General features: G+C 35.2%; 1 protein-coding gene and 1 long non-coding RNA gene across 5 annotated transcripts in view; one reads left to right on the plus strand and one right to left on the minus strand.

The window, feature by feature from the left end:
• Positions 1-12,761, plus strand: part of SLX4IP (SLX4 interacting protein) — a 240,625-nt gene that overhangs the window by 217,536 nt on the left and 10,328 nt on the right. The gene's annotated exons all lie outside the window — the stretch shown is intronic.
• The window catches only part of LOC138151871 (uncharacterized), a 44,868-nt gene that overhangs the window by 14,128 nt on the left and 17,979 nt on the right, over positions 1-12,761 (minus strand). The window lies entirely within an intron of this gene.

Raw genomic sequence — 12,761 nt, forward strand, 5'->3', positions numbered from 1 at the left:
AGCAGTGCCAGAGACCACCCAGCTGCTCCTGCTCCATGCCCTAAAGCAGTCTAGGGGGCTTTCCACAAACAAATTTGAAAGAAAAAAAAAACAACCCACTCTTTCTTTGAGGGAAAGATGCATCTGCTTCCCTAGAGTGTGTAAGAAGTGGAAGACAGCAGCCTGACTTAGCATTATCATCTCATGAGCTAATAAGACACTAGCATTCCCCACTCTGATAGTTGAGGCAGTCCTTGGCTTACATGGGCCTTGTTCCAAAAAGTTCCTTTTTAAATTGACTGTTTTTAACTAGGAGAATGTTTTCCCATAGAGACAGTGACATGAATGATAGATTTCCAAGCAATATGACATGGAATCAAGACTTTTATCCATCCTATTCACCCTCCCCTGAACACTGTCTAGTTTATCCACAGAACATTATTTGGCAATGTTAGTACGTACCAGTAGTAGCCTGAATTCTAGGGGTCCTGGAAGCAGGAGACTATGTACTGTAATATGGAGGGTGAAATAGAGAAATGGAGTTTCCTCCCTTTTTCCTGGGCACAGGGCCAACACTAGGTAAAAAATTTTTAAATAGATGGAAGTTGTCTTTGGCAATCCTGCTTTCCTTTCTAGGTCCTCTCTTGCTTACTAATGCCCCTCTCCTCAGGCCCCCAAGTTCCCAGCATCTTGACTAAAAATTAAAACTACAACATAGTCTGCCTTCTACTCAGTACACCCTTATATGGTCATTGGATTTTCACAGACCAGTGCTAGCATTTCTAAAGCAAACAATTCCAATCTAAAAATCAAGTATTTTCTTCTTTCCTCTTTCCTTTTTTTATTTGCTTAATCTGATTGCTTCATTAAACATTTTCATATTTTTATAAGTATTTTATTTTTTCTTTGAATAGATAGAAAGGATGTTGTAATTTTTCATTTAAAAATATGTAATAAAACCTGCCTCTTCTGTTATGTTCCTTCCTTAATTTAGCCCAGTTTGTTATTTTTCATGTCATATAGTCAGATAGTGCACCAAAAAAGGAACAATATTCTCAGTGAGACTCCTTCCAGAAGATGATACTTCTGCACATTCAAATTTTCTTAACTTAAAGATTGTATTCAATTTTGTATCTGCTTGGTAAGTTTTTGTCATCTCTACAACAGATGACATTCTAAAGTTGGCACTTCATTCATATTTCATGACTTTTATGTGTGATAAATGACCATCTAACATCAAGTATAACCAAAAGCTTCAAATACAAGTGTAAAATGTTCTTATTCTTATATATATATATATATATATATTCATAAAATGGGATCAATGTTATGCCTTAGGATTATTTTATATTCCCAAATAAGGCTGTCTGATTTGTGAAGGTTGCCATGTAGATTAGCAGAAACCATAGAATCACAGAATTTGAGAATTGGTAGAGATTTCAGCATCCATCAACCCATACACAGAACCCCCACTACATAGCATAGTATACTGTAACATAACAATATAACACAGCATGGCTTGGCATAGCATATACATGTTAACATATGTTAGGATTATTTAATATATTGATATTAGTATAAGTATGGCTATGGGTTAATGTAGTTTAATGTAGTTACATTTAATATAGTTACACAACTATACATTCAGTATAGTTATGCTGTGTTGTTATATTCATATCAATGTATTATAATGCAATTATTAAAATATAAATGTCAACATATGATATTACCGTGTTTATATTATGATATAGCACAGTTCTATAACATGGTTATATCATAATTATATATAATATATTCTTTTAATGTATTATTCTGTTGTATTATATTTTATCATATTATATTGTATTTATGTTAGTATATATTAGCTTATATTATATATTATACAGATGCTGCTTTAATATCTCCAAGGAGGAGGAAACCACAAACTCTGTTGTTTTTCACATCACCCCTAAATTGGCTTCTTTGTAGCTTTCACCCACTGCTCCTGGTTCTGCCCCCTTGGGTCCAAATAGAAAAAGTCTAGTCTCTCTTCCACATGACAACAGTTGAAATATTTGAAGACAGCTATCATGTCTCTCCTGAGTCTTCTTTTCTCCTGGTTACCCAGCTCCATTAACTGATCCCTATATGTCATGATTTAATGGCCCCTTACCAATGCCTCTCTGGACACTGTCCTACTTATCAATGTCTTTCTTAAGCCTTGGTTCTCAGAACTGAACACTGTACACAACAATGCAGTCTAAAGAGTAGGACTATGACCTCTAATTCCTAGGAGCTAGGCTCTTCTTAACGCAGTCCAAAATCACATAAGCTATTAAAGCCAACAAATCCCACTGCTGGCCCATCTTGAGCTCATAGTCTGCTAAAACACTCATATTTTCAGAACTACTTTCTAACCATGACTCTTCTATCTTATACTTGTAAAGCTGACATTTTTATATGTACCCAATTGCATTTATCTGATGAATTTCATATTAGATTCGGCCCAATGCTCTAACCTGTCAGGAGCCTTTTGGATCTTGACTTCTACAATGTATTAATTATTCCAGGGGAAGGGGGAGGGAACCTGTGGATTCAGTGCCAACATGGCAAATCTGTTCTGTGAAGTTCGTATTCAGTCAAAGGGCCACACTTGAGGCCCTAGAGGGCCATATGTGGCCTCAGGGCCACAGGATCCCTACCCCTGAACTATCCCATCTAGCTTTGAGTCATCACCAGTTTTGATTAGCATACCATCTTTTTTCTTTGTCCAAGTCAGTGAAAAAATGCTAAACACCGCAGGGCTAAGCACAGATCTCTAGGGTACACCACTGAACACCTTTTGCCATGTTGACATTGAATCCTTAACAGCTTCCTTTGAATCTGTCCATCCAACTAGTTATAATACATCTAATTATATTGTCATTTAACACATGTTGATATAACTTTTCTATAACAATAATATACTTTATCAGAAGCTTGAGTAAAATCAAAGGAAATTATATGTGACCTGGCTCACCCAAGTAGAGTAGAGGAAAGGCAACCCTGTACTTCTTGCTATATATGAAAGGAGACTTAACTCCTGATGGGCAGAGAGAATGCAGAGCATAGGTCTGTGTACTTGTGTAATATCTGTACTGAGGTAGATATTACTACCTCAGTAATGTTAATAATCCAGAGTCATACCATATACGTGGTAGAAGTAGAACAATGTTTTTTATCTCCTGGTCCTGTGTTTTTTTCTACCACACTACTTAAAACAGTAATGCCCTAGTCATTTTCCTCTTCTGTGCCACAAAGGTCAAGCTACACCTAATAGTAGGCATAGGATACTCTACAGAGGATATAGGGAAAGACTTCAAAAGTTGCTGACATGTAGGGGAAACTGACTCTTCAATGTGCCTTCCTAGAAGTTTCAGAAAAAGGACCTCTTCTTGGGTGAGAATGAGTCTATCCTCATTTAAACTGAGATTTTGTTTTGCTTCCAACTAAAAGGATCATTTACTTTTGTGTGTTGTTTGCCATATTCTAATCCATAGTTTCTCCAATTTTTGTTTTCTGCGTTCCTTGCAAAAATAGTGCTTTTTCTATTCCAAACTTCATATTCCTAGACTGGACAGATGTATAAGGTGTTGCAAATAGTTCTAGCCTAATACCCAGTCTGTGGAGAGGAGGAATACCGAGGGCAGTGTCTGTACCACCAAGGCTGGGTGGTCTTTTCTCCAGTCACCCAGAAAAGTACTGGGCTAGGTTGCTTTAGAGGAGAGGATAACCCTTAGTTTACACTTACCTGCTTAGCTCCTTTCCACTAAATACTAGTTATGTCGCACAAAAAAAAAAAATGAAAAGCAGGCAACCCCATTTATTCAGTCAGACTGCAAGCTGAAATCAAAGAAGCTACTCAGATTAAAATATACCCAATAATACAAAGAGTGAATGAGCTTTTCAGCTGGGAGTGAGATAATCATCTTCATCATCAAAGCAAGCATTTATATAGCACTTTAAGGTTGGCAAAACACTTGAATGTTATGTCATTTTAACCTTATAACAAGAATTGTTGTGAAGTAGATGCTACTATCCCCATTTTACATATGAGGAAACTGAGGCTGAGAGATTAAATTATTTGTCCAGGGTCACATAGCTAATAAGTTTCCAAGACAGGATTTGAACTCTGGTCTTCCTTATTCCAGATCCAATACTCTACTCACTGTACCACATAGCTGCCTGATAATAATAGCTCAAAAAAGGAGAGAAGATTCATCCTGAACCAAAGGGAGTTCCTTTTTCCGAAGTCCCCAGGGAGACAAGCAGAAAATCTGGGATTTATTGAATAGCCAGCTTCCACCTACATGTCTGCTGAGACTTCTAAAGTCTTTTTATCCTCCATAGAGTGTCTGTAGTCTTCCTGTTGCTTTCTAGAAAATGTTTGGAACTATTTCAATATAACTTTTACATGGGTACACAGCCTCGAGCTCAGGATTCTGTCCACCAATTAGAAAAGTCATCTCCCTCCATATACAGCCTTGGCACAGGGCTACATTCGTTTATCATTCATCATTCCTGTAATCTACTAGTTTAGTAATCCTGTCAAAAAAAGGAAATGAGATTAGTCTGGTAAGACCTGTTCTAGGTGAAGCCATGCTGGTTCTTTGTAATCCCTGCTTCCCTTTGTAGATATTCACCTACCATCTCTTTAATGATCCATTCTCGAATTTTCCCAGGAATCAAAGTCAAACACACTGGCTGAGTCAGGTAGTTTTGAATTATGTCACCAGAAATACAGCTTGTAGCTTCACCTTTGTGGCACAGAAGAGGAAAATGATTAGGGCATTACTATTTTAAGTAGTGTGGTAGAAAAAAACACAGGACCAAGAGATAAAAAACACATAGTCTTCTTCTACTTCTACCGCTTATATGGTATGACTCTGGATTATTAACATTTGTGTATCAGTCTAATTGTCTTTGGATTCTAGAATCTCAATTGAAAGAATCCTTAGAGGTCATCTGGCCCAACCTGTAACTGAGCGGGAATCCTCTCTTATAAATCCCTAACATGTGGTCATCCCACTTCCAATTATGGGGAACAGCTTCATTTTATAAGGCAACCATTCTACTTTTGGACAGCAGTAGGAAGTTTTTTTTTTTAATATCAAACTGAAAGCTATCCCAAGACTCAAATGAGATAATGTAAATGAATGTAAAATGCTTCAGAAAGCTTAACAGTACGATACAAATACAAAAGAAGGGGCGATTAGGTGGTGCAGTGAATAGAGCACAGGCCCTGGAGTCAGGAGAACCTGAGTTCAAATGCAACCTCTGACGCTTGACACACTTACTAGCTGTGTGACTTTGGGCAAGTCACAACCCCAGTTGCCCTCCAAAAAAACAAAACAAAACAAAAATACAAGAGGAAATCTAAAGGGGGAAAAAAGTATTGTATTATATGAATGTACAAATACCATGTGTCACTAACACATAAAATATCATACTTAAGTATATATTAATAATAAAAGAATTTTTGGACCTGTTTTTCAAGGGGTAACATTATAGGATTAAAATAGTGGGTATAATAAAGCTTAAAACTGATGTTATACCTAATTCTTCAGGGATCTAGTTTGCTGAATGTATAGGTATCAATCATAATAAACATGGCCAAAAGAAATGTTTAGGGAAAGTCATCACAAAACACTGTTTAATTGTTAATGATTGATTAGTACCCCAGATACTCAAATGGATCTATGATCTCATTGATATTGATGTTCCCCCCAAAGATGCATACTCATCTTGAAGAACTCTTGTCCATGTCCTTCTATTATTTATTTCACCTCAGGGGTGCACATCATATGCTGGCATCCTTGCCTGCTTTTTCTTGACATCATAAGGACAGTGGAGGATCACACAACATGTCCAAGAGTTATTCCTTACTCTTGCCACATGACCAGCCCATAATCATACATGCCTTTGATTACACTATTTCATTTCTTCTTCCTTATTTGTCTTGTATTACAGCCTGGTTACATCCACCAGGTGTGTTTCCATTGCCCTCTGAATATTACTCAGTTTTAATTCTTTGGAGACTGTAGTGTTCTATGACTCATAGACATACAACAATGTTCGTAGAATATTGGTATTGAAAAGATGAACCTTCACTTCTGAGATAAGTTCAGGGTTATTGAAAGAATTCTGCAGTTTCCCATAGTCAATCCAATTGTGTTGTTTCCTCCTATTTAGTTCTAGCCCAACTTGAACATTTTCATGTCTGTCCCAGGCATGATTATATTATTGAATTAGTTCTACAACTTCACGTTATAATCTGGTTACTACACATTCGTTATCCATTTGTGTTTTCAATTTTTCTTAGGCCAAACTCTTTTGAGTAGCTGTGATTCTCATCCAAAGGGTTCTGCAGTGTCCTGGGACTTGATAGAGCCAAAATAAGCAAAAGGATCATCTGATTAATGTTATTTCTTTACATATTTCCTAACATGTAGGAAATTCCTAACATCTCTATATTCCATTAGAAGTACCCTCATGCTTAATATATCTGGTGACTTTTAACATTTTTATTTGAGGAAAGAATAGGAGAGAGTCAAAAAAGGAGAGAGACACACTTAGGTGTGTCAGTACTTGACAGATTTGTGATCTCAATATGAGTATACCATCTATTATTTTAGGTTTCTACTCATACATGCCCACATATATTTTTGTCTATATCCTCACACCAGTTCTGTTAATGTTACATGAATACCAAAGGAGCACATGGGCTATTCGTTGGTTATCTCTCACAGAGCATCCCATAACTTCCTTTCTTATCCAACTCTCTGATGGTATCCTCCACATTTCTGCACAGTTCTGTAAAAATATGTTGTAGCCCTATTCACATACAGAATACATCTTCTGGGGCAGCTAGGTGGCACAGTGAATAGAGCACTGGCCCTGGAGTCAGGAGGACCTGAGTTCAAATGTGACCTCAGACACTTGACACACTTGCTAGCCATGTGACCTTGGGCAAGTCACTTAACCCCAATTGCCCTTCCTTCCCCCCTCCAAAAAGAAAAGATACATAAATAAATAAAATACATACATACATATATAAAATACTAAATCTTTGGAGGGACCATCCATATCAGTGAGATTACAGTTTAAACACAGTTTGCATAATCATCCCTTTTTTCTTATTTAGCTCCTGATGTGAACACTAAACAAAACTACTTCTGAATATATAAAGGTTTGGCCATAACACATATATTCAAATAAATTTAATAGTTTCTGGGTTGTTGGGGTTTTTTTTTTATTATGACATGGCCTAAACAACTTATCAAAAGTAATTGAATTCTTACCAGTGCCTTGAAAGGGTCTTGTTTGGGATTCATAAATAGTTATACATGAATTTGAATATTGCTAAAAAAAATTGTTTTGCTAAAGGATAACAAAAATACTTGCAAAGGCATATTCCCATTTGCTGTCCTTTTATGAGTTTTCCTATTTTTATTTCAAATTAATAAGAGTTGCATACAGTACTAGGGCAAAAATACATAAATGTTTTATCATAACAAGTCAAAAAGCATTTATTAAGTGCTTGTTATATGCCAGTCACTGTGCTAAGTTCTAGGAATACAAACACAAATGAAAAAGAAAAACAGTCCCTGTCATCAAGGCACTTACATTTTAATGGAGGAAGACAGCACATTAAAAGGATGCTGAAAAGGAAAGGTTAGGGGAGCAAATATGATGAGGGAAAAGTTACAGTGTCTGAAGAGTAAGGGGTAGAGCCCAAAGAGGGATAAAGGAATAAACACAGTTAGCCTGAACATTTTCTTTAAAATGGAAGTTCTGTGAGAAATTGACCAATCAAAGGAAGAAGTCACAGGGGCTAAGGGATCTTCCAAGACAAGAAGACTACTGGATCACCGTGGAAAAAGAAGTTGTGGTATCAGGAGTGAAACCCAGAGACAAACAATAAGAAAACAGATTGATTTGCAAATATGGATGCAGTTTTTTGCTCTCTTTTGTAAATATGGATTAAAATTGTGGGTCTAATAATTCAATTCAATGACAATTAAGGGCCTACTACTATATGGTCCTATAGTCTGTGCAATGCTAGGAACACAAATATGATAGAGACAGTTCATATTTTCAAGGAGTTTAGAACTTAGTGGAGAACGGGTAAGATATAACAAATAGAAAATATTGTAGCAACACATGAATATATAATACCTCAAGGTTAATAAGTGCTTTCCTTATGGTGGCACTATAATGTAGTTGGTATAAGTATCATTCACATTTTACAGATGAAGAAATTGAATAAAATGGCTTAGAGTAAATATATTTTGAGAAGATGGAAATGAATCAGCAGAGAGAAAGGTGGGCATTCCAGCACTTTGAATTTTTTTAAAAAAAGGAGTCAGATAATTTTTAAGATTGCAAATGAAAGTAATGTTGCACGTCTATAAACAACTTACTCTAAAGGTCTTATTTAAAGCAGAACGCTTATCTTTCACTTTTTGAGAAATGGGTCAGTTTCTTAGAGCTCTTTAAAATTATTTGCCATCATCATGGAGAATAATCAGCAAAAAGTCTAACTAAAATGGAGTAGAGCTTATTTCATTTATGTCTTTCTTATCCCTGGTGCCTAGCAAATAATGTTCAGTAAATACATGTTGATGAGATATAGATTATGAAGCCCACCAGGTAAACCATTTGCAAATGACATTCTGAAAATTGCATCATGCTGTACTTAGAACGCTGCAAAGCCTTTTAAATTAGATCTAACTCAAGAGTGTAACTATCCACATAAGAAAAGCCAAGTGGATGAAAAAATGCCAACTAAATTGTCCATACTATGATATACAGTCAGATAGACAACCCAGTAAACTGGTTCATGAATAATTATATTTTCTTTGTTGATATCTGATTACACTCAAAAATCATTTTATGTACACAGTGTTTACATCAGGACTTAGATAGGAAAAAGGGATGATTACATAACAAATATGTTGTTTATAACCTTCATAGAATACATAATACACACCTAATAGTCTTGCCTCAAGTTAAGTCTTAACTAAAAGAACCATGCATTATATTATGCCATCCAGGTTCTAGGAGGTATCCTATTCTGTGTAATCTACTTTTAGAAAATCCTATTTCCAGGTAATAACCTTTTTTCCCCTCAATGATTTATGTTCGCTACTATGCAGAGATTCAATGACAAAAGAAAGTGACTTGACCCCAGAGTGTAAGAGTAAGAAGTTTCTAATGAGATTTGACACTTCAAGGGCTAAAGAAGCATTTGAATCTTTTTTTTTTTGCCCACCCAGCCTTCATAGAAATGTAAATATGTCTGTCTTCGACAATTTGCCAAGAAATGTGTTTTTAATTTTAAGCAAGGGATCTGTCCCTGCCTTTAAAGGCCGAGGGGGGGAGGGGGGGAAAGGAAGAATTAAACCTTGATTATGGGCATTTTTTTCTCAGTCAGAACATCACTTTCTCTGTTGTCATCCTATTTCTAGGTCAGGTTTTTTCATTATTTTGCTGTCAAAGGAGTTTGGGATGAGTGCATATTACCCTTTTTCTTAAGCAAGCTTTGAAATTCCCATAGGAAAGAAATGGCATTTTTGAAACCTAATAAAAGAAAGTAAAGTCAATGATTGAGTCTAATATGAGATTTAAAGGAAGTGTCACTAGTGGTACAATATTTTATATGGTATATGCAATGTCCATTGTTGTTATTTATGACCCTGTCTGCTTTCTATTGTGGACTTCTTCCAGCCTTGGGGAATTTACATCATTCCTAATAGCAAAGGCTTTCTGGTTCCCACAGAGCTGTTCAAAGACTGACTCATACCCCTTATGTTAATTGTTCAGCTCTGAAAATACAGCACTTACAGGGTGTGGTTCTAAGGGGAAAATCTACTGTACTTAGAGGGCATGTTTAGAAGTGTTTCACACATAAATCTTTTTTTTTATTTTATTTTATGCCTTAACCCTTTTTAGTCAACTTAGATGCTTTAATAAACAAATAAAAAGGGGGCAGTCATGTGGTAGTTACTGACTCTTATCTGTGTGAGACTGATCTCTTGCTCACTTAACTTTAAAATTGTCTTATATCATGAATCAATGTTGCTTTGAATTACATGTATCCAAAACTGAAGTCCACTCCACAATTTGAAATAACCAAATGCTTCTTTCCAGAATTCAGATATAATGACAAATAGCCTCAGTCATGAGTGTGTATACATAGATACACACAAACATATTTATTATATGTGTGTACATATATGTACACATATATTAATCTATATGAGTATATATAAAATCTGCTCACACTCTCCCTAACTATAAGTACTGTTATCTTCATTCTTCCATGCCCTCTGGTTCAACTAGTAGCCACTTTCAAATTAGCCTTCGTCTAATTTGACTCATATTCAACATCTATACAAAATAAGTTCCCTAAACAGCACCTTAGAGAAATCAAATTACTAAAAATTGATGCGGAAATGTATATAATTTATGGCAAAGGGAATAAGAGAAACTTTCATTGCTTCTTTATGTTTGCTAGTGTGTACACACAAACACATGTGCAGCATGGTAACAGCATGAAATGCATTAAAATTAGTGATGGAGAGGCAGTTGGATTTTATAGAATTCTGAAACATGTGCATATAGATAGAGAGAGCTCGTTCCTGAACTGTATAAAACCATGACACTGCTAAAAAAAAAAGTTTGCATGTGATTCTTTAGAAAACCCTAGAACCCAGTCATAGAAATGATGATATTAAAATTTTTTTAACCCTTAAAGTAATCTTAAATATTACAAAATATACCTGATGTATTTTTTTTGCACATGTGAAAATCTTTGAGAATTCTTTAGAGAATAAGGATATGAATCACTGCACCACTAAGCCTCTAGAAAAAGAAAAAAACCTGACACATTGGTGTCTCATACAGCAGTTCCTGGCATTTGTTACAAGTTAAACCATAAAGATATAAGATATTGGCCAAAAGTTCCCTCAAATGATTTGGAATCTGTGTCCTTTATATTATATTATTGTTTGTTTGTGGTTCACATTAATGTATGAAATAAGTGTAGTAAGAGTCTCAAAGGACAAGTATATTGACTAGAGTCCTAGATTAAAGATTAAAATACTGTTAGACCAAATTGTCCTTTAAAGAGAAAAAGTAATACATTCGTGGGGTAATTTGAATCATTTTTCTTTTATATCATTGATTACATTTTAAACCTTTGTTTTCTTTTGGAATAGAAAGATCAGTCTACCTGTGGAACATCTGGTTATTTTTCTCAGTTTTCAGATGGTCTGCCTCTTCCTTATGCAAAGCACCAATCACTCTTAAAAGAAATGTAGGTTCAGTTTACTAGCTGGAGTAGGAGTAGGAGTAATAAAATAGTAGTAGTCCTTTAGTCATAATAGCCCTGGCAGACCTAGTTGTAGTAGCATCATTGCCAAATAAATAAAAAAGTAAACTTTTAATAGAAAGTCTGGGTTATAAACAAACGGTCTACAGTCTGAATGCAGAGAAGGAATTCTCTCTCTCTCATCCACCTTCTCTTTGAACTTGTCTAAGTCGCATTGCCTTGTTTTCTTTATTTCTTTCTCTCTGTCAATCTGTCTTCTCTTGCTTTCTGGAAAATGAGAATTGTGCTTGCTATATAAAAGTGTTGCAAGGCAGAATAATTATTGTTTGTCAAGTTCTTTGAAGATGAAAAGTGCCGGTTGGTGGTGGTGATGGTATTTATTTTTCTTTGTACTGTACTGAGGACTATTGCAGACATATTTGAAAATACCTTCTTTCGGAAGATTGGCTCCTATTGATAAATGTTTCTAATAGCAATATCAAGAACTTTTTTTTGTCTTAGACTGAGCCTAAGCCAAATTCCAGTGTTCTGAGTTGGTCTAGAGAAAGTTTCTTACCATCCACAAGCCTGCAGACTATGGTGCTGAAGTCAATATGTTTGGTCTTTAAATTCTACATGTGCAGCTTCTGTTCTGCCTCTTTAACTTTATAGTCTATGTGAAGTTTACATTGTATATAACATGTACAGTTGAGCAGGTGTTTATATATTGATGCTCCATGATATCTTCTATGATTTCACTCTCTTTTAATACTTTCTGGAATTCTTTTCAGGACATTTCAAGTTATATTAACTCAGTCCTTTCACCAGATGAACAGACTTAATATTAGCTGAGTAGTGATTAAATGTTATTTATACTTTGAAATACCCTGGGAGAAATTCCAGAAAAACACTTCACACAGAGTATGGAAATCCTAAATATGTGCATAAATATAGCACACATGATAATATATATATATACACACATATATGTGTGTGTATACTTATATATGTATATACATGCACACATACATGCATTCATATATGTGTGTATAGTTACAAATATGTGTATTATATACTTGCTATACAAATCCTGTAACAAATTCAGTATATCATACATATGTAGCATTCATCCTTAAAATTTAAAATTTATATATCTCTATCTCTTTAAGTATAATTTGAGTTCCATCATAGCTCAGTGATCAATAAATAGGATTCATTCTTAGTATAGCAGGATATCTGAGGGTTTGGAATCTACTTGATTCTATAAATCCTCATTTAGGATATAATTCAGGATATATGGGGAAAGAAGAATTGCTTCCAGATTTAGGGAAGAGATGGACTTCATTTTCTAGAGTTGAAGAGTGTAGCATATTCCTTAAAATATTTGTGAACAGTAAAGCAGAATCTGAGAGAAATCATGTTATTATACATATAAAAATATTCTAATTAT

Source organism: Petaurus breviceps, unplaced genomic scaffold (assembly GCF_028583685.1).
Source record: "Petaurus breviceps papuanus isolate PSGF00001 unplaced genomic scaffold, PetGlider_PUasm1.0 90919, whole genome shotgun sequence".
In the NCBI taxonomy this organism is placed as follows: Eukaryota; Metazoa; Chordata; class Mammalia; order Diprotodontia; family Petauridae; genus Petaurus; species Petaurus breviceps.